Below are 22,236 nucleotides of genomic sequence, written 5' to 3'. Positions count from 1 at the left end.
TCTTGCTTAATGTTTATTTTTGAGAGAGAGAGAGAGAGAGAGAGAGACAGAGTGTGAGTGGGGGAGGAGCAGAGAGAGAGAGAGAGAGAGAGAGAGAGAGAGAATCTGAAGCAGGCTCCAGGCTCTGAGCTGTCAGCACAGAGCCTGACGGGGGCTCGAACTCTCAAACCGTGAGATCATGACCCTGAGCCGAAGTAGGATGCTTAACTGACTGAGCCACCCAGGTGTCCCAGTGTGTTGGTTTCATTTTTAGAGCTGATGTTAGGGGTGCCTGCTCTCCAATAAGTAGTGTTAAACTCAAGTTATGCGATGGTTGGATGGACATTGCAGATTGAAATATTCCCCGGCACCTACTAGATATCTAGCCTCTTGGCGATTACATATCAGACGTGTGGGAAGACAAAGTTAACTTCCAAATCCCAGGTTTGCCGCTTGCCCCACGACCTGGATTAGCTTCCTCACCCCTCCTCCATTACCTGCCTGCTTGTTTCCCCACCTCTAAATTCGTGTGATAGTGCCCATCAAGGAGAGCTGAGGTCAGGATTAAGATATTCATGTTATCAAGGATTTAGCACACCGAAGGCAGGGGGATCCTGCTGTTGGTGGTGACGTAACAGCGGCCTGAGGGGTGGGAAGGCAAACTGGCGGTCCAGAGCCTTTCCTTCCCCCCCCCCACTTTAAAAAAAAAGTTTGTTTATTTTTGAGAGAGACACAGAATGGGGGAGGAGCAGAGAGAGGGAGACAGAATCCGAAGCAGGCTCCAGGCTCTGATCTGTCAGCACAGAGCCCAATGCGGAGCTCAAATCCACAAACCGCGAGATCATGACGTGAGCCCGAAGTCGGCCGCTTAACTGAGCCACCCGGGCACCCCCGGATCCTTTCCTTTAGGAGGTTCTGGTTTCATTGGAGAGGTAAGGTGGGCTGCCTGGAGATTGTTGCAAGCTGTGTACGTTGCCAGCCTCCGGGTAACAGCCAGGAGTTGAGGCACGAGTAAGGCCGCACGAGTAACCTCAGTTGTTCTTTGGGGGTGAGCGTTGGCAGCTCGGGCCTGCAGTGTCATTCTGGGTAGTGTGTGTGTGTGTGTGTGTGTGTGTGTGTGTGTGTGTGAGACAAATGTCAAATTCAGAGTTTGTGCCCCGGGAGGCTGGGACTGGACTGGGAGATCTTGGATGACTGCATGATTTAGACTCTGTCTTATAGAGGATGAGGTACTGGGGGAGGATTTTCTTTCCAGATTTATTAACTAATTAATTTTAAAGTTTTTCTTTTTTTTTTAAAGTTTATTTATTTAAGTACTCTCTATACCCAATATGGGGCTCGAACTTACAACCCTGAGATCAAGAGTCACACCGACTCTCTGAGCCACACAGGTGCCCCCCTTTTCAGATTTTTTTTAAGTTTATTTATTTATTTTGAGAGAGAGACTGCACGGGAGGGACAGAGAGAGAGACAGAGAGAGAGAGAGAGAGAGAGACAGAATCCCAAGCAGGTTCCGTCAGCGTGGAGCCCGATGCGGGGCTTGAACTCATGAACCGTGAGATCATGACTTGAGCCAAAACCAAGAGTCAGACGCTTAACCGACTGAGCTACCCAGGCGCTCCTCTTTTCCGACTTTACATATTAATCATTTTATTGTTATGTTAGATTTTTTTAATGGCAATTAAAAAAATAACAGCTTTGGGGCGCCTGGGTGGCTCAGTTGGTTGAGCGTCTGACTTCGGCTCAGGTCATGATCTCATAGTTTGTGGGTTCAAGCCCTGCCTCGGGCTCTGTGCTGACAGCTCGAAGCCTGGAGCCTGCTTCGGATCCTGTGTCTCCCTCTCTCTCTGCCCCTTCCCCACTCACACTCTGTCACACTCTCTCTCTCTCTCTCAAAAATAAAATAAAAACATTAAAAAAAAACAGCTTTATTGAGATATAATTCACATACTATAAAATTAATTCTTTATAAAATGTACAATTCAGTTGTTTAGGCATGCAGCCATCACGGTTACCTAGTTCCAGAATATTTTCATCACCCCCAGAAAGAAACTCCACCCATTATTAGCAGTCATTCCCAACTCCCCTCCCCCCAGCTCCTGGCAACCACTTAATTTGCTTTCTGTTTCTAATTTGCCTCTTCTGCGTTTTTCATACAAGTGGAATCATACAACATTTGACCTCTTGTATCTGGCTTATTCTACGCGGCATGATGTTTTCAAGATCCATCCTTATTAGAATGTGTATCAATACTTTATTCCTTTTTATGGCTGAATAGTGTTCCGTCATAGGGATGCATCATGTTTTACTTCTCCTTTCATGAGGGGGTGGACAGTTGAGGGGCAGAAAGGGAGACACAGAATCTGAAGCAGACTCCAAGTTTTGAGCTGTCAGTACAGAGCCTGATTCAGGGCTCGAACCCACGGACCACGAGATCATGACCTGAGCTGAAATTGGGTGCTTAACTGACTGAGCCACCCGGGTGCCCCACTGCTTCCTTTTTTTTTTTTTTTTTGTTAAGTCTATTTATTTTTGAGAGAGAGAGAGGTAGAGGCAAGATGTGTTTGCACGCATGAGTTGGGGAGGGATAAAGAGAGAGGAGGGAGAGGTGCCAAGCGGGCTCCATGCTGTCAGTGTGGATCCCGATGCAGGGCTCGATCCCACGAACTGTGAGATCATGACCTGAGCCAAAATCAAGAGTCAAATGGTCAACCGACCGAGCCATCCAGGAGCCCCGTTAGTCAAGTTTTCGTGAACATTTGTGTACACGTTTTGTGTGGACATATGTTTTCAACGTGGGACGATTCTGAAGTGGGGAGTGTATTTGGAGCCTGTGGGCAGAGTGGGCTGTGGGGAGGCCCGTGCACGCATTTGCGGTTACCAGGCCAGTCTGGGGCAGACGTGATGTGCTTCATTTCTTTCAAACAACCCTACAAGGCAGGGTCTGTTATTTCCCCCCTTTTTTTACAGGTGAGGGTACTCAGACTCAGTGAAATTAAGTAAGCTGCACAACCAGGAAATGGGAGATCCCAGCTCTGTCCAGCTCTTAGCACGTTAGCATGCGTCTGCTCCCGGGAGACCAGGTGATTGCAGTGGCCTCGCTGGGAGGGGAGGCCGGGCGGTGCTGTGGAACTGGCAGTAAGCTGGACAGAATTGTGTGTGTGTGTGTGTCTGTGTGTGCGTGCACCGGTGTGAGTGCGCTGTGGGAGTGAGGGGAGGTGTTTCCGAGGCAGCATTGGTGGGCCCTGGTACATAGATATGGCAGTAGAAAGAACACCAACTTGGAGTTATCGGACTGTGTTGGACTCTTGGCACAATCTTTGTGACCTTGGGCTGATCTTGTCTCCTTTGAGCATCACCTTCCTCTCCTGGAACCTGGGGCTCTTCTCCTAGCCTCCTGCCTCCTGCCAGGCTGGTATAAATAAGGGAGGGAGGGGAAAAGGGAGGAGGAGAAGAGGAGAGAGAGGAAGAGGTTGTAACAGAACCTGTTAGAAAGGCAGAGCCGATGATCTGGGAGGCAAGAAGGGATGTGCAGCAGGTGCAGGCAGGGCAGGAGGAGGTAGCCAGCTGGTCTGGGAGGACATCCCTGTCCATCTGGGGATTCTGAATCCTGTGAAAGCACCTACACAGAGGCTAATGAGCTGCTTGTAATCCAGAGACTATCGATTTTTCCTAGTATTTGAATCTCAGCCTTTGTGATCTGGAAGAGTCCGGTGTTGACCCATCTACAGCATCAACAGCCTCCCTTAGCACATCCCTCCCATATTCTGGCCAGGCATCACCTTAAAACAGTGAGGCTTTCCTGGGTCTTAGAGGTCACTTGGGTGGCCTCTCCTATCTGGGCCTGTCTCTGTTCAAGTGGCAGGGCCGACTGTCCCCTTTATCAGTGACTTGCAGCTTGCCTGAGTTTTGTGAAAAGCTTGTCATTGTCCGTTAGAAAATAAAGACAGAAACCTCTCCTTTGGATTTGCGTTGCAATGACTTGCTCTTGTTCTGACTCCAGTATTTTGCTGGGTCGTTATGAATCAGTCACTTAATTTTTTTTTTTTTTTTTAAGTGTGACAAGCACATTAGTCTTCCTATGAGAAGCCAGGCTTATGGGATGCAAGTCGGGTGATTTTTCTCTTAGCGTAAGTCAGACTCCTACCCCTTCCCCCCATGGGGGAGCGATCTGATGTGTTCTTCTTTATCCTGACTTATGAGGACCTGAGGGGACATACTTGTGAGATCCTTCCTTTGTGTGTTGCTGCTGTCTTGTCTCCAGGCAGCAGCTGTTGTTGGGGCTGCACTTAAGAGTTTGCATCACGTCGTATAGTCACCGTTCATTTATAAAATGGGTCAACTCCAAGGGTCTCATTCAGAGCAGAAGGGACCTTAAGGATCATTTGATCCTTTCACTTTGCAGAGGATGAAACTGAGGCCCAGAGAAGGGAAGTCACTTGGCTAAGACCACACAGCTAGTTACAGGGTGAATCCAGTTTCCTGGCTCCGTGACCCTGAACTGACATTAAACTTTGAATAGTGAGCACAGTGGGGATTCAGGGACCATACCTATCTTTGACCTGTTTCTAGTGGTTATGGACTTGGTCTTTGGGGGTTGAATTCTGATGTGTGTCTGCTGGATTCTGGCACCTCTGCTGTTTCTGGCCATTTGAGGGGAGGGGGAGCATGCTTAGCTCACCCAGAGGTGATGGCTGCTGGGTGGCCCCTACCTGCCCCTCCCATTTATTGCATTTACCTCAAATAGAGAAATTAACCCAGTAACCAAATGACCTGATGGTTGGTAAAGCTGGGAGGCCGTGTTTGGGAGGTGGGTTGGGAAAGAACAAGCGTAAGTTTCCTTCTATAATAAAACTTGCTGATATAACGTTGAAAGTCACGGTCTTACTCATCGTCATCCAAGATAAGTCACACAATGGCTGATATCTGAGGTGCAGAGTTTCCCCCTTGAGAACACAGAGAGATGAACTTTGTGTGGGCTGGTCATTAGAAGAAAAACAAGAAGCCATTGGTTGGAAACACTCTAAATGTTAAGAGGTGGGAGATTGCTAAACTACTACCGTCAGTGAGGCTTGACAATGCTCAACGATAGGAAACGATGTTCATAACGTGAGACATTTCGAGATGTGGACTACAAAGTAACAAAAGTCTAAACCCAGTTGGGCAAAACTATGGATGAGGCTTCAAACTCAAAAATGTGTTTTGCATGGCCATGTGAGTATGCTCTACGGTACGATGTTTGAAAGGCCAATTAGGCTGACTTGGGCCAAGGCTGGGCTCTGCCACGTCGTTGCTGTGTGCTCTTAGGCAAGTGACTGGACTTTTCTCGACTCAGGCTTCTCATTTGTAATGTGGGCACGGTACCTTACCTCTGGGTTGTTGTGAGAGGTGAATGGGATGCCTGGGACAGGGCTTCATGCCTTCCGTCTTGGACCTCCCCAGTGGAGGCAGTGCCCTGTGGCCGCGCGCTCAGACCACACCACGTTACCTGCTGCTTCAAGCACATCAGAGCTCCCCGGGCCTTCTGGATTCTGGACGCACGCACTCTCTGGGCTCGCCACACACACCACGTTCTTTGCAGATTCTCTAGTGTGCCGTGCCCTTTTTTGTCACCAGGCCCTTAGGGTGAAGTGACTCTTGTTTTTTTTTTTTTTTTTTTGTAATCTCCCTAAATAGAGTAACTTCCCCAAGGGCACCATGTCACAGGGCCTGGTACCCAGTGGGTGCTCAGTAAATGTTTGTTGAAGGAATTGAAGAGCTGGCCTTGAATCGGGTCTTTAAATACAATGTGGGGCTTGGCGAGCAGGGTGGGAGCATTGTTCTAGGAGGTGGGCAGGGCACAGGGTGGCGGGGGTCACTACTGCCTGTTCAGGGGCCAGACCCACCGAGCACAGCAGAGATTCACACAGGTGCCATCTGACTTTCAGTGTTCCTTGTCACACGGGAGTTGCCACACTGTAAGACATTTAACCCATAAGGCTTGATCAGTCTTGCTACCTTCTGTAGTTTGGGGCTGTGTGTGCTTCTTTATGAGAGAGACCCATCAAGGCCAAGCCTGTGCGGTGATAATATACGTACATAAGGCTGCTGGCATTGTGTTGACGTAAGACAAGAACTGGACGTGGAGGCAGAAGGCAGCCTGGGTTCTGTTTTGGGCCTTACCACTTTCTAGACTGGCGATCTTAAGGGGAGTGACATTAGGGAAGGGAGTAATGCTTACCAGAGTGTTCCAAGTGCTTTTACACACAGGGTTCTCATTTAGTGTTTAGAGCAGGGGTGCGGCTCAGAATGTGATGGGCCACACATGTGTGATTGGCGTTAACGAGGCAGTAGGGAGTAGTGGGGACTCTGGCAGGCTAAGACAACGTGCCCTGTTTAAAGGGGAATGCCCCCTCCCCCACCTTTTAAAATTAGAACATTTTTTAAGTTTATTTATTTTGAGAGAGAGAGAGCACGAGTATGCGTGGGGGGAGGGGCACTGAGAGAGGGAGAGAGAATCCCAAGCAGCAACTCGATTCCATGAACTGTGAGATCATGACCTGAACGGAAATAGAGTCGGACGCTTCACCGACTCAGCCACCTGGGTGCCCCAGCACATTAGTTTTAAATGTGTTAGGCACTGTGTGCTTTTTGTTTGTTTGTTTGTTTTAACTGTAGTAATATAGCTACAGCATAACACTTAGCATCTTAGCCATCTCTGGGCGTAAAATTTAGTGGCATTGTGCGTATTGTCAGTGTTGTGCATCACTGTCCATGCAGGCAGTTTTTTTTCGTGCTTTGCAAAACCCACTTAATCCTCACTCCAACCTGAAGTATCTCCAATTTCTAATCCTTACTGAAGAGTTGAGGCATCTGAGGTACCTGGTTGGTTCAGTCAGTTGGGGCATGTGACTCGTGATCTCTGTCTGGGTTGAGGGTTCGAGCCCCATGCTGGGTGTAGAGATTACTTAAAAACAGAATCTTTAAAAAAAAAAAAAGAAAAAAAAAGGAATTGAGGTACCTGACAGGCAGAGAGGTTAAATAGCTTGCCCAAAGGCCATGCGACTAGTGTTGGACCCGGGAGTGTAACCCTCGGGAACCCTGAGTTGTCGGTTATTCTGATTCTTTTTTTCAAGAAAAGCTGGAAAGAGTTTTTAATGTTAAATTTCCTGCTTTAAAAAAATATTGACTCAAATTAACCAAACAAAACACTGTTGGGGCCAGATAACACCCATCTCTATTGTTGGCTGGGTGTAGTTCTCCCACCGACACCCACCCCCGCCTGTCTCCAGGAGGGGGTGGGAGGATCCAGGGAGATAAAGCACGGAAAGTCTTTTGTAACCGTGAAGAGCAATATAACTGTCAGATACGGGGTTAGTACAAGTGGCTGGTGCGCATGTTGGGTGCTTCCTACGTGCCAGGCCCTGTTCTGAGCACATTAGAGCCCTCGAGGTGGGGGTAGTGTTCCTTCCTGTTGCAGATGAGGAAACTGAGGCACGGAGGTCAGCTACTTCCTCCGAGGCCACACGGCTGCGCGTGGTGGGTGGAGTCAGGCTCCAGAGGAGGGGGCGGGGTTCTGTCTACTGTGCTTGTTGCCTTGGTTTGGGCCCAGCTCTGGAGAGCTGCTGGCGAAGGGGAAGGGATGGACCCGTGTTAGTCCCCGGACTGGCCCCCGATGCCATGCGGGGCTCTTGCTCGCTTGATTTCACCAGCCCTCGCCACCATCTGGAGGCGAGGCTTGTGGTGGGGTTTCTCACGTTGCAGATGTGGAAACTGACACTCCAAGGGGTCTGGTGACCTGCCAAGGTCACACGGGCAGGGAGATCACACGCCAGGATTTGAACTTGGATCAGAGAGACTGCAAAGCCCGCAGGATTCTTTCCTCCACATGGAAAAGTAGTAAATGAACTGATTTCCAGTTTTTTAAAATTTATTACTATTACTATTTTTAATAGCTGTGGAAGGGGAGAGAGAGCACTGAAAAGGGCAGTAGGGAAGACTTACATCAGCTCTGCCGGCTGGACCGAATGGTGTAGCAGTTTCCCTTCTTGTGCATTTGGGTGGCTCCTTGGGGGGGGGGAGGGGGGGTCACATGAGTCTAGACTGGGCTAGAGCCGCATGGGGGCACGGGTGGGTATTCCTGGGGTGAGTGTCCCAGTCTTACTTCTCATTTCTTCTTTTGTGAAGGCTCTGTCAGTAACAACCTCCTAATTCTGCTTGTTTTGATCCACACCCTCTAAGTGGCGTTAATTGAATTAAAAAAAAAAAAACAAAACCACAGTCCTGACACAGGTGTTTTCAAGGTTGGCATCTGGGAAGCGTTGTCAGGAGGCCTAGCCAACCAAAATGTTGACTGCCACCCCTGTTCGTTCAGCAGGTTCCTCTTGCCGCCTGCTGTGTGCCAAGCCCTGTGCTGAGTAGCAGACGGGTAGGGATGGAGGGTGAGGTCCCCGTATATACCAGGACCTCCCGTCGGGTGGGGGAAGGGAGGGGCAACTGCTCCGCCTCTTGTAACAGCAGATACAGCCCTTAGGGAGGCTGTTCCTGGCAGCAGGAAGAAGGCTAGCAGACTTGGGGGGGGGGCAGCTGGGAAGGCAGAGACACATCCAGAGGGGGCCTTGGGAGAAGAGGGCTCGAGGGTCTCATCTGTCTTCCTCTCCCCAGCATCTAACTCAGGGGCCTGCAGACAGTGGCTGCTGAGAATTTCAAGGTTGCTTTCAAGATGTTGAGCCCCACGGGGCAGAAGGTGAATGACACGTGATTTTTTTAACTCCGTTGGGGCCACTGTCATTTCTTCCAGACACAGGGACTAGGCCTTAGAACTAGGAGGACCAAGAATCTGGTGCTGTGGAGGCCCACGTTAGGTGTGGACAGCAGGCCTGGAGTCCATGGCGTGCAGGGGTCTGAGGTCAAGGCCAGTGTTCTGGTGTGGAGGCCTGAGCCAGTACTTGGTACTTGTCAGCTTGACAGCTGCTTCATAGACGAGTGCCTGTGCACCAGGACCTGTGGGGTGAGGGGGGGCAGAGGCTGGGAGCAGCCCTCTGCTGCCTGGAAGTGCTCAGTAAACACTTGTTAATCATTTCCTGCCTGGCAAGCCCTGCGGTGTGCCCAAGGGAGCCTTGGTTCATGTGGGGGAGGGGATGCTAGTCATTCGGATGGCCTGCCCTCCTGCCCTTCTGGCTCCCCTGGAGCTGGGGTGCTGGCACCAGCCTGGGGAGGCAGGCAGCGAGAGTGTCGGCGAGGGTGTCAGCGAGGGCACCTCACTGTTGCCAGGCGGCCTCTCGGCTTAGTGAGCTGAACGGAAGCATGTGACGTACCCTGCAGGTGGCCACCCAGGGACTCCGGGATTCTGGGGGCCTAACTTGGACATACACCCAGATCCCTCCTACCCAGTCCTCTTCAGAGGAAGGGCCGTCCTCCCTGGGGGTGGTGAGGACCCCTCCCAGCCTAGTCTCTGGGACTGTGCTTTGACTTTTGGGTGTTTCTCTGCATGCAGGTGGCCCTGAGCCAGGAGGCTGGGGGTTAGTCTTGCTGAAGTCAGGTTGAGCAAGTGGGTTCTGGAATGTTCAGAGGCGGCCAGAGTGTCCGTGTGTCCAGACGAAGGGGGCTGTTTAGGTCTGAGGGATCCGTTTGATTAAAAGAAAGCAAAAACAGAAAACAAAAAACAATGATGTATTCCACAGTTAATAGGTGGTGGTGGTGGAGGGGGTTGCCATGGACAGTGGGTACGTTCTTTGTTCCTCAGCTGTGATGGGATGGTCTCTTATCTCTGGAGTGTCCCCCTTTCCATATTAGGATCAGTTAGAGTCCCCCTAGGGTTGTGAGAACACTTGTGGGTCTATCTCCTGAGAGAAAAAACGCATTTGTGGTCAAGCCAATTGGAACTGTGGGCTAAACCAAATCAAACAGATGTCTTTCTTGCAGGACTTCTTAGAACCTTTAGTATGCTTATGAGGGAGTAGAAAGACCTTATTTACTCCAGATTTTTATTTTATTTTATTATTTTTAAAAGTTTATTTTGAGAGAGAGAGAGACAGAGGCAGAGACAGCGCGAGTGGGGAAGGGGCAGAGAGAGAGGAAGACAGAGAATCTCAAGCAGGTGGAGCCCAATGCGGGGCCTGAACCCATGAAACCGTGAGATCGTGACCTGAGCCGAAACCCAGAGTCGGACACTTAGCTGACTGAGCCACCCAGGCACCCTTTCACTGCAGATTTTTGTCTCACCTCCTGTTTCTCTCCCTTTTTGGAAGTATCCTACGAGACTAGGGTGTTCGAGAACCTGCTGCAGGAAATTCATTCGTTCTTTCAACAAATATTTACTGAGTACTTACTATGTACCAGTGACCATTCTAGGTACCTGGGATACATCATGACCGCGATTCAGACCAAGAGCCCCTCCTCTCCTGCCCCCCACCGCCCCAGGGCCGGGGGAATTTACATTCTCGCAGAAGCAGTGAACTGACCTTTGGGGGGCACTTACTGTGTGTCAGGCATGTGAGTTCTCACACATTTTCCTGTTGAACCCTCACATCAACCTGGCCAGGCAGATGGACCATTTTACAGATTAAGCACCAGACTCTAAGGGAGAAGAGGCCTTGCCCACTTTGGCTGGATTGTTCTTTTCGGCCCGTGCCTCTGAACTGCAAGAGGAGTGGTCAGTGAGGAGCTGGAAGAGATATTAGGGTCCGAGGAGGGGGTGTTAAAGGCTGTGCTGTTCTTCCGTTGTGTCCCTTTATGACGGGCCGGTGAAGAAGTTCCTCTGAGGCTCTGAATCAGGCAGGGAGAGATGAGTGGCTCCAGAACAAGTGGTTTGTTTTCATGTTCTGTGCACTGAGAATCTCGTGGCTGATCATGTTTCCCTTTGGTTTTGGTTACTAAGCGCCCGAGAGCCTGATGTGTGGCCCATCTTGACAGTTCTGCAGAAAGGGACGAGGTGGTATACCTTCCTATGTGCCGATGTTACTGCTGGCTTTATTATTTTCCCGGTGCTTATTTTCTCTTGGCCTGCCTCCCTTGACTGTTTATTTTATTCTTTTGTGTTGTTTGCATTATTCTAAGCCACCGTAAATACTTGGTGGGTGGAGCTGGTTATAACTAAATTTAAAAAATAATGGGAGGATGCTTTGTGTAGGATCCCCCAGCTAGTCTGTGGGGAGGCAGGCTCCACCCTTCCCACCGCACTCCGTGCCTCTCCAGACTGGGATCCACCAGCAGACAGGTCTGTTTGCTTTTGCAGCCACTGCGCTGTGGCTTCCAACGGAAGCTAGGCTGGCTGGATTGGAGGTCTTGAGTGGCTTGAACTGACCTGAATGTCACACACGTGGTTTGAGCAAGGCTGTGGGCTGTGGATTCCTTCTTGGTGCTTCTTCCTGCTTGTGGTGCAAAGGATTCCAAGCTGGGACACACAAGGCGAGCACTGGATGCTCTTTGCAGCGACTTGCCTTTTCTTATGCTGAAGGCAACTCTGGGGACAGAAGAAGAGGAGCAGGTGGTATTGATGAGGAAACTGAGGCCTGGAGAGATTGATTGACTTCCTCCACGGGGTGATGGGTCAGCCTGCACCCCAACGCGGTGCAGACATGCTGCCCGTTGCAAAGAAAACAAACAAACAAACAAACAAAAAACCCCAACCCCCCGCAAAAAACCAGACAGCCTCAGTGCAAGCTCACTGCACCCACTGTGGGTCAGAAGGCAGCATGGGAAGAGCTTAGGATTTGGGATTTGGACCCCATAAGTAAGTAATTTGCTTGAAACAGTTTAAGTAGTTTGCTCAAGGTCACAGAGCTATTACGTGTTAGAGTCAGGATTTGAACCCAGGCAGCTGACCCTACAGGTGAACTTACCATCACTATCATATAGAAAGGGGCAGAAGCCTGGGACTTTTTTTGGGTAATGGCATCTGTGCACATGAAAGGAAAGGTACTCTGGACCCTCTGGGGTAGGGACTTGGCGTGGGTGGTCCCTAGAGGGCCGTAGAATGGGGGAACTTAGCCGGATAACAGCTCTGGGTGACTGAACTCATCTCTGAGCTCCAGATTTCTCACTTGTAAGATGGGATATGATAGTATGCCTCAGGGGGTTAAATGAAATAGGGACACATAGATGCTTGCACGTTGCTCTAAAAATGTCTGTGATGCGTGAATGACATTGTGCAAACAGGGAGAGTAGATGTAAATTAGTTGGACCGCCATCCAAAGCCCATCTCTGGGTTTTAGAATCCTGTTCCCTGCCAGATGGCTTATCGCTGCCAGAGCTCTGCCAGTACGCAGCATTCGGTCACCTCCCGGCTGGGGAGCTGCGGCTATGTGTGAGTCACGCCAAGCAAGCCACTGATGCTGCTGGTTCTCATCCATGAGGAGAAGGCTCCCCGCCCTCCTACCCGTGTGCACCGTGTCTGTGGATGTGTTCGGTTGGAGCCGCGAAGCACCTTGCAGAGGGCCTTCAGGTCTGCCCCCTGCAGAGCGGCGGGTTGGGGTGGGGGTGGGGGTATGGACGAGGGACGAAGGTGAGGACGGGTCAGTGGGTCTTAGTTTCTCGGAGAGCTCTGGGTAGAGTTATCAGGAAGCAGAAAGTCCTAGGAGCATCATCGAGTCCTGGAAACTTTTGTGGTTTCGAAAGTACTTTATAAACTGTAAAGCACTTTAGAAATGCAAGTTAGGAGGTTCCTGTACTACAGGGAATAAAAACAAAATGCACCGAAAATGATGGATCTACCAGGCTGGGGTGGGGAGACAGACACGCATGTGCTTGCGTGTGTGAATGTGACTTACTTGTGATTATTATTATTTTTTTAACATTTATTTATTTTTGAGACAGAGAGAGACAGAGCATGAACGGGGGAGGGGCAGAGAGAGAGCGAGACACAGAATCGGAAGCAGGCTCCAGGCTCTGAGCCATCAGCCCAGAGCCTGACGCGGGGCTCGAACTCACAGACCGCGAGATCGTGACCTGAGCCGAAGTCGGACGCTTAACCGACTGAGCCACCCAGGCGCCCCTACTTGTGATTTTAAAAATACTTCATTTATGTGGAACTTGGAAAACAGAGAAAAGCCTTGAAAATACAAATCATCTATCATCCTACTAAGTAGCTCTCTCATGTAGTATTTTAGCCTATATCCTTCCAGTGTTTTTTGTTTGTTTTTTTTGTGTGTGTTTTTTGTGCTTCTTTGTATAGGCAAGGGGTTTTATAACCCTTCACCTTCTGGAATCTGTTCAACGCCAGCTTCTTCTCTTTGTTGAGTGCGTTTGTTGAGAATCCATTTTGCAGAGTCCTAGCCTAAGGCCAGGCACAAGTTGTACCCCCAGGGATGTTGCCGGGGCTGGGGCCTGGGGAAGGGGGCCACCAGTGGCATGAAGCTGTGGGGCCTGACTTCTGGAGATGTGGGAGAAATCTTGAAAGTGACATCCCTGGGACCAGCCAGTGGGATCCTAGGGGCTCTGAGGTGGGAGGGAGACTTCCTTCTCTTTTCGTTGGTTAGGTCTTTTTTTTCTTACCACCGGTATAAGTAACAATAGCATCTTAAAAATTATGTGGGGGCTCCTGGGTGGCTCAGTCAGTTAAGTGTCCGACTTCGGCTCAGGTCATGATCTCAGGGTCTGTGAGTTCAAGCCCCGCACTGGGCTCTGTGCTGACAGCTCAGAGTCTAGAATCTGCTTCAGATTCTGTGTCTCCCTCTCTCTCTCTCTGCCCCTCCCCTGCTCACGCTCTGTCTCTCTCCCTCTCTCAAAAATAAATAAACATTAAAAATTATGTAAAAAACAGTTAGTTAAAAATACAAATACAGTCCCGTTGGAGACCAGAAAGAGGCACGGGAGAAACAGGTTAAGTGAGGGCAAGATCCTTGGCAAGTGCCAGGAAGTGGGGGTGGGGAGGAGCGAGAGCAAATCCCTCATTCTCAAGGTGGGAACAGGACACTCCCTTCAGTGTGACTTGAGAAGCTTCAGATTTGAGTGAGTGACAGCCCCTTTATTTCCTGCTTTGTTCTCTCCCAGGTACAAATTGACCCCAGTCTTCATTCATGCAAATGACAGTTGCCAGAGGGAGGGAAAGATACCTGGGAGGGTAGATCAGAGGCCTTCCTTTCCTCTTGCCTCTCAAGTCCAGTCACCCCTCTCTGCAGGCTTCCCTGGTGTGTGTGTGTGTGTGTGTGTGTGTGTGTGTGTGTGTGTGTGTGTGTTGGGGATGGGGTGGCCCCCTTACAGCGGGGCCTTCAGGAATCCTGGCGAAAGTGAGGCAAGCCTATTAGTTCTGTCCTTCCAGGCTGCTGGGAGTTTAAAATCACCACCTCCTAATCTCTGTGTTGTTTTCCTGCCTTTGGACACCCTCTGTTTAGGAACGGGATGATGGCAGGGGGAGGCGGCTACTTGGTCTTTATGAGAACAGCAGAGGCCTCTCAGTGGAAAGGAAACATCCTCCTTGGTTTCACTCTTGTCCTTCTGACCCTACTGCACAGATGTGCAGGGACAAGCCTGTCCGGACTCAGGACCTCCTGCTTCATCCATCTAGAGACACCAACGCCCTCCCCCTGCCAACCTCCCCCACCAAAAAAACCCCACCTCCTTTCTCTGAGCCTGAGAGGAGTTAATTGTGTTGAGGGGACCCAGGAGCCTTCAGGAAGGGGCCCTACTCCCTGAGTTGACTATTCAGCAAACACATTTGCCCAGGTCTAAAAATAAAATACGCCAGGGGCACCTACCTGGGTGGCTCAGTCAATAAGTGTTCGCCTCTTGGTTTCAGCTCAGGTCATGATCTCAAGTTTCGTGAGTTTGAGCCCTGCATCAGGCTCTGTGCTGACAGTGCGGAGCCTGCTTGAGATTCTGTCTCCCCCTCTCTGCCCCTCCGCTGCTCCCTCTCTGTCTCTCTCTCAAATAAATAAATAAACTTAAAAAAATACACCGATCCAGGTTAAGGAGGGCCATAATGTTGTGCTGCACATTTTGCTAGGGGGCCAAGCGAATGTTACCACTTCTGAGGCATTACCCTGAGACCTAGAATTAGGTTTTTTTTTTCTCCCATTGTGGTGTTGAATGCTGTCAGCTTTTCCTTCCTAATTATTTAACCTTACAAACAGAGTAAAGTTGATTTGCTGCTAATGTCAGCATTAAGCACACCCTGTCTTCCTGCACACAGTTGAGGGCTGAATGCGGTTCTAGAGAACTTGTAGTCTGTGCTGTGCACAGAATGGTTGTCCTGGGTGCTGGTCACATGTGCAACTGGTAACAGAAGAGGAACCATAAATTTTGCAGGAAAGAATTTGTTTTGGTGCCGTGTTCTATTTACTTTGCATCACAGATTGTTTGAAAGAGGGATATTTTTGTTAAAGGAAAAGGAACTGTATGTTTGAGATAAGGAGTAGAATAAAATGAAATAAATAGCTGAGTTTTGTCAGGTCGGTGTCAAAATGGCATGGTTTCTGAGAGCACCCTTTCTCTGTGCTGTTCTAATAGTTACACGAAAATTAGAAAATACGAAGGAAGGGCAGGTTCCGAGATCCTGGTTAGATTGTAATTCATAATGGTGTTCCTTTTTGTTTGTTTTACAGAGCCGAGTTTGGTGAAATTTCAGGAGGTTTTAGCCAATGGCGATCCAAAGACAATAAATATTGCTTCGTGGGAAGGTCTCCACCCTGTGTCTTATTTGGTGACCGTTAAATGGTAGCCACATGTCAGAACCCATTATGCAAATGTAGAAGTGGCCAGATTTGAGTCAGTTAGCTTGGCTCCAGGCGTGAGACACCCTAGTTTTTGGTGCTGGTGGCGAAGGGTGTTGGCACAGAGAGTGGGGACGTTCTTTGTTCCTTGTCTCCTCCAGTCCCTTGTTTGGTTTGGTCCCTTCTTAGGCCATTTGGAGTTCCCTGGGTTGTGAGGACCTCGTGCATGTCTGTCGCCCATTAAGCTCACATTTGGAGGTCTTGTAGCTGAGCTGATACCGTCTGGGTGCAGAGCGAATGCTCAGTGAATGCAGCCATCGGAGCCCGGGTGCCTGGGATGGGCCAGCAGCTTAGCAGCTTTCAAAAGCCTCTAAAAATCCAGCCATGTGTTGGTGCTGCCATTGCCAGCCATTAGCTTGGTGCTTCCAGAAGGAACCATTGACTAAGTTGGGTCTTAATGCTGGACACCCCTACTCTTGCTCCTGCCCCTCTTTGCCCTGGCTGTGCCAGCCAACCATGAACAGGCTGTAGGCAATAAATAAAGAAACAGTAAAGAAACAAGAAATTTGGACAGTTCACCCCTGGCTTATCCGACTTTATTTATTTTTTGTTTTTTATTTTTTTCTATACTAGTGGCTTATTATAAAGAAATAATTGAGGGGCGCCTGGGTGGCTCAGTCGGTCGAGAGTCTGACTTCGGCTCAGGTCATGATCTCGCGGTCTGTGAGTTCGAGCCTCGCGTCAGGCTCTGTGCTGACGGCTCAGAGCCTGGCGCCTGCTTCGGATTCTGTGTCTCCCTCTCTCTCTGACCCTCCCCCGCTCATGCTCTGTCTCTCTCTCTCTGTCAAAAATAAATAAAACACTAAAAAAAATTTAAAAAATAAAGAAATAATTGAAATGCATACAAACAGTTCAACCTAATAAATATTCATAACAGCATTTCGCATACTAAAAAAACACAAACCTTCTAAATGCCCAACATGAAAGTGATTAAACAAATTAGGCTATATCTATGGAATGGCAAACTACACAGACGTTAAAATATTATACAAATTGTTTGATGGTTAGGAAAATGTTCATAATGTTTCAAGTAAAAATTTATATTGCAAAGCATTATCTGCAGGAGGAACTCTTTCTTGTGAAAGCACAGGGATACACAGATGAAAAGAAGGATTTCGAAGAATTTGGTTATTTTTTCCTTAAAGGAGGGACTTGGGGATAGATTTCTTCTCTCTTATGACTATCTATATTTGCTAAAATTTCAGTACTAAACAGGTATTTTTCTTTAATAAAACTGTAAAAGCTTTTATTAAGCAAAAAATAATGACTTCTTTGTTTTGTGTTTATTTCCTCTCCCTGTGGAATAAATAGTTGGCATTTCATTACTTCAAATGGAGTTTATCTGACTTTATTTTGAGAGGCATGTGCCAGAGTTGGGTGAAGAAAGATCCCTGATAAAAAAAAGAAAAAAAGAAAAAAAAAAGATCCCTGGGTAGAGATAGATGCCTTTTTTTCTTTTTTTCTTTTTTTTTTTAAAGAGCCATTTCTACTCATGGTTGTGGAAACACCAGGGTTTAAGGCATCAGGGATGGGAATGAAGCCAAAATGGGTACGTGCAAAGGACAAACGCATTGAGAATGGGTAAAAAAATGTGGGCCACCATGTAGATTACCATGTGATTACACTGCTCCAGCCCTTCAAGCGTGCAAACACCCTGAGAAAAAAAGCAGACACTTGGTGTAGGTCTGGCACACTTAGGCTTTCAGTGCAATCTCCAGTGTTGTCTTTCATACATTTAAACAATTTTTCCTTTTTATGGGTCTTTTCTTTTGAAGGGAAGCTCTGTGTGTATTTCATTTGTCAAGTAAGATACAACATAGTAATCCCTTTCCTGCCTGAAGGTGGCAAGTAATTCCTTCCAGCAAACTGCGTAAGAACGACGGGGATGGAGCCAGGCTGCCTGGGTTCCAACCCCTGCTCTGCCACTTACCAGCTCTGTGAGCTTGGCCAAGTTCCTTAACCTCTGTACCTCAGTTTCCTACCCTGGAGAATGGGGAAAATGAAAGAACCTACGTCATCACATTGTTGTGGGGATTAAACACGTAATCCGTGTGGAGGGTTTAGAGAAATGCTGGGCACGCGGTGAGTGTTGGGTGAGTGTTAGAGAAGATGATTAGGCTGTCTCGCGGGGCACTGGTCGAGCCCTGGTCTGCTGAGTCTGGAGCCCTGGTTTCCGGCCTGATTCTAACACACTGGGTGCCTTTGGGTCTGGCACTTTCTCTCTCTGGGGTTCTGATTTCACATCTGTCAAATGAAGAAATTTGACTTGAATAGTGCTGTTTTTGGACTCTGTGGTAAGGGGTAGAGGTCGGGGCAGCCCCAAGACATAGTGGCAGAGGCCTGTAGACTCCGATCTTTGCTTCAGCTGGAGCAGATGCGGCTCTTGCATTTATGGGTTTTGGTTTTAGGGAAAAGAAAGGTTATATAGTGCACGCGTGCACATGTGCGTGTGTGTTTGCGTGTGTGTGAGAGAGAGGCAGATGGACAGACAGACAGAGAGAGGGAGACAGAGAAGTGTGGAGGTAGCTGAACTTTAGGACCCTTCCTAGGGAAGAATTGTGGGGGGTGGGTGAGCTGAGGGGAAGTCAGTGGGGAGGGGGCTGGCAGGTGTGATGGGGCCTGGGGAGTGGGATTTGAAGGGCTGAGGTCACATGGGACAAGACAAGACTAACTGTAGTGTGGGGCAGAGCAGTGGGGGAAACGCTGTCACCAGTTTTGTCCAAGTGTACGAGCTGATTTGCTTATGGGGGAGGTACAAATGCCCGGTGTTAAAAGGCGACCAGAGTTTTGAGGAGACATTAAGGGAAACGTTAAGGGTAAGAAAACTGAGAAAAATGACAAGTAAAAAAGTGTAGACATTCAATGTTGTTTCAGTTTAGTTTTTTCTTTTTTTTTTTTTAAGCAGTCTCCACACCCAGTATGGAGCCCAATGTGGGGCTTGAGCTCCATTACCCTTGAGGTCAAGACCTGAGCTGAGATTCAGTTGGATGCTTAACCGACTGAGCCACCCAGGTACCCCTTTAGCTTAGTATTTCTTGCTGGAGGTCACCCCAACTTGAACAAAACAGCTGTTGCCTTTGCCGGAATTTAAACCAGAGGGAGCCTACTGGTCATTAATACTCTTGCTTCCTTCTCCTTCTTTCCTTTCCTTTCCTTTCCATTCTAATAATCACTAGGAATTTCCCCGATAAGAAGTCCCATTCATTCCTTTGTATCATCACTTAGTGATGAGGGGCTGTCTTGCCAAGTGGAAAACCCATTCACGGGTGAAATCTGTGTCTTTCTGAACTGGAGTTTTCCCTGGGATTTTGAACTTCAATGAATGTTTCCTACCGGTTTTTCAATTATAGTTGGATCCACAATCCAAAGGAAGGCCTTTATGATTGGTCCAAAACAGGATTTTGATTATTTGTGCCCTCCTAGGCCGCCTCTTTGGTTCAAAAAGTCTTTCTGCCCAGCTGCTAGCACACCTCGTCTGGTGGACCTCCCCCCTGGACCCAGGCCCATGTTCACATTCCTCCCACACCTCTCTTAGTGACTTCATCAATCTCTGGGGTTTGATGTTTTGATTCCGAACTAGACTGTATACTCACTGAAGACAGGAAATGTGCTTCAATTTCTTTTCTGTTCCTCTATCGTGACCAACCTTTTTTTCTTTCTCTCCATCTGTCTCGAAGATCGAGGCGATGGGGGAAACTTCCTCGCGTGTGCCATCAACAGCCGAGGCTGGTGCGTATCGGCATCGGGGGCCGTGCGTTCTACCCTGTTCAGAAACACTGTGCTGCCGCCCTATTTACCGGCCAGTGAGTGCTGAACATTTGGTTGTAGGGTGTGTGTGGATCACTAGGTTTCACGCACGAGCTGTGTTGTTATTTCCCTCATTCAGAGTGGCATCTAAGCCAGGGCTGCTTGGGGTTTTTCCAGGTCCGCTAGACCTGGCCAAGGCAGCAATCCCATGTTGTTCAGCTGTGTTTCTTGAACCCTGCTTGGAAGGCCTGACACACGGTGGGTAGTCAGGAAGAGCTGAGTCAGGAATAGAAGGAAAAGTAAAGGTATATGGACTTTCTTCTGAGCTTGCTGTCCATGGCTCTCGAGGGGGCTTCTGATTTCTTTCAGTAGTGCCATCTGTCAGGGCCCAGGAGGGTGTGGAGGAACTGAGGATCCGGGTCTCGTCGGTGGGCTGTGTGCCCTTGCTGAGGGATTAGTACCCGGGACTGGAAGCATCAGGACGGTTTAGCCTCATACATGTAGTTTAAATGTGGTGGGGTGTTGCAGAATCAGAGGGCTCTGGGGGTGTGGTGGGCGGTCTGGCAGAAGATAAGTGGGCAGTGGATGTTGTCAGTCTTGGAGGTTACAAAGAGGTGACAGGGATGCCTGGGTGGCTCAGTCAGTTAGGCATCCGACTCAGCTCAGGTCCTGATCTCGTGGCTTCATGGATTTGAGCCCGGCATTGGGCTCTATGCTGGCAGCATGGAGCCTGCTTGGGCTTCTCTGTTTCCCTCTCTCTCTGCCCCTCCCCTACTTGCTCTGTGTCTGTCCATCTCAAAATGAATAAATAAACTTAAAAAAAAAAAAAAGACGGCATGACCGGATGGGATTGGGGGTTGCAGGCTGCACGAGGAAGCGCAGTCCTAGGAAAATCCAGAGTTTTAAATGTGACGTCTCCTAATTTTGAAGGGTTTTGGCAACAAATTCAAGTCAAAATCGTGTTCTGCTGGCCTGCGAGTGGGAGATGAGGCGGGTGAATGCCAGAGGCCATCAGGGGACACGCACATGCCATAGGGTCAGATTAGGTGGGGGTTAGTCACCATCCAGATGGTCAGATACCGGGATCGCCACAGAAATGGACACGGCATGCAGAGTGCGTGGGGCAGATGCCAAAAGTTGGCATCCAGGAGGCGTTGGTGACAAAGGCCAAGTTCTTTGCCCACCCAGAAAGCCTTCTGTCCCTTGTCTCCTTCCCTCCCCCATGCCTTCAGGGGCTGCTCACTGTTCCCCGTAGCATAAGTCCAAATTTTCCAGTCTGCATCCAAGGGCTACCATTGGCTCTGCTGTGACAGTGTCCCCCACTTCAGTGGGTGACCTCAGTTTACCCTTCCCCTCGGTCCCGCCGGACTTCCCCAGCTGCCGTTGCCTGAGCTCGCTGGGGCTTCTGAGACCTGCCCACGGTTTCTTCCTTCCTGGCTTAATTCGTGCCGTTCCCGCTTCCTGGAACGCTCGTCCCCCCCAGTTTACGGGAATCCTACTCTCCATTCATCCTTCTGAAATCCGCTGCCCTGCCCACTTGGTAAATTTAGAATAAATCACATCCTTCTCTCAAGTTTCCGTAGCACTTTCCCTCCATCTCTACCGTGGGGTTTGGGTCACGGTTGTTCAGAAGTCTGTCTTCTGTGGTAGATGATGATAAGGTCATGGTGGGATGGTTCCAGTCTTAACTCACCACTGGGCCCCCTCAGTATGTGGCTCAGGGTAATAGTCAACAGAAGTTATTGAAATAGACAACAGAGAGCTGCTTAAGGTCTATGGTGAGCATGGAAAAGGGGCCGTCGGCTGGAGCATGGGGGGTGATGGGAGCAGGTAAGGCTGGGTCTAAGTCCTCTTCAGCCTAAGGCAACACCCAGGCCATACCTTTGACCTGGGAGGCCACGTCCTGCGTGTCTTCTTCATGCGGTGGTGAGCCCGTGTGGGCCTGACTTGAACACTGGGATTTCAAGTCTGTCCTTGATGCCCACCAGAAGCTGAACAAAACAGATCCAAGTCATCGTTCCCCGCCCCCCAGGATGGCTTGTCCCCCAGGAGACTTTCTCCTGCTCACTATGGCAGCCATCCTGGTGTCCTTGGAGGTGGTGAGGAGGTGGGAGGAGCCTAGGGGTTGTGAGCAGATGGAGAGCTAGAGGAGGCAGTGTGTCGTGGGGAGAACCCTGGTTCTGGAGCATGGAGAAGTGATTTCCAAGTGCCACGTCTGCGGTCTCCAGCTGGGTGACTTAGGGCAAGACTCATAACCTCTGAGTTTATTTCCTCACCTGGTTTAAGCAGTTGCTAAGGTCCTTTGGGCCCTGACATTCCATGACCCAGGGTCTGTTGGGTCAGGTGGCTTTATGGTAGGTTCACTAACCCCTATGTCATTCCACGTCTTCGTGGACTTCAGCACAGGGGCTGCCGGCCCTCAAGGGGACACTGTGGCATTGTCAGACTTTCTGCTTTTTCTTCAGAGTGCTCAGGGTCCAGGCAATGAGTGGGAGTGAGAGGGGCTCCCCGGCTGAAAAAACACCCTAAGCTGATAGTATTCACTGTTGCATTTGGCTCGCATATTAGACAAAGCAAAGGTCTCCGCTACTACAGAGTTGTATATTTTCTCACCTTTTTTGAAACCCAAGATCTTCTTTTTTTTTTAATTAAAAAAAATTTTTTTAATGTTTCCTTTTTTTTTTTTTTTTGAGAGAGAGAGTAAGACACACACAGAAGCAGAGACAGAGCATGAGCAATAGTGGGGCGGAGAGAGAGGAAGACACAGAATCCGAAGGAAGCAGGCTCCAGGCTCCGAGCTGTCAGCACAGAGCCCAATACA

The 22,236-nt window shown here is 49.3% G+C and overlaps 1 protein-coding gene and 1 long non-coding RNA gene across 2 annotated transcripts in view; both read left to right on the top strand.

Moving 5' to 3' along the window:
* The window catches only part of PTPRJ (protein tyrosine phosphatase receptor type J), a 170,512-nt gene that overhangs the window by 20,445 nt on the left and 127,831 nt on the right, over window positions 1-22,236 (top strand). The window lies entirely within an intron of this gene.
* Window positions 2,538-15,578, top strand: LOC109245142 (uncharacterized). The gene is made up of 2 exons (XR_002070798.2): window positions 2,538-3,062; window positions 15,501-15,578. It is a non-coding gene; the product is annotated as an uncharacterized LOC109245142 (long non-coding RNA).

The sequence above is a fragment of the Panthera pardus genome, unplaced genomic scaffold, assembly GCF_024362965.1.
Source record: "Panthera pardus isolate Hobbes unplaced genomic scaffold, ASM2436296v1 HiC_scaffold_12, whole genome shotgun sequence".
NCBI classification, from domain to species: Eukaryota; Metazoa; Chordata; class Mammalia; order Carnivora; family Felidae; genus Panthera; species Panthera pardus.
Note: the sequence above shows the minus strand (reverse complement) of the source record. Positions and strands in the feature narration are given on the sequence as shown.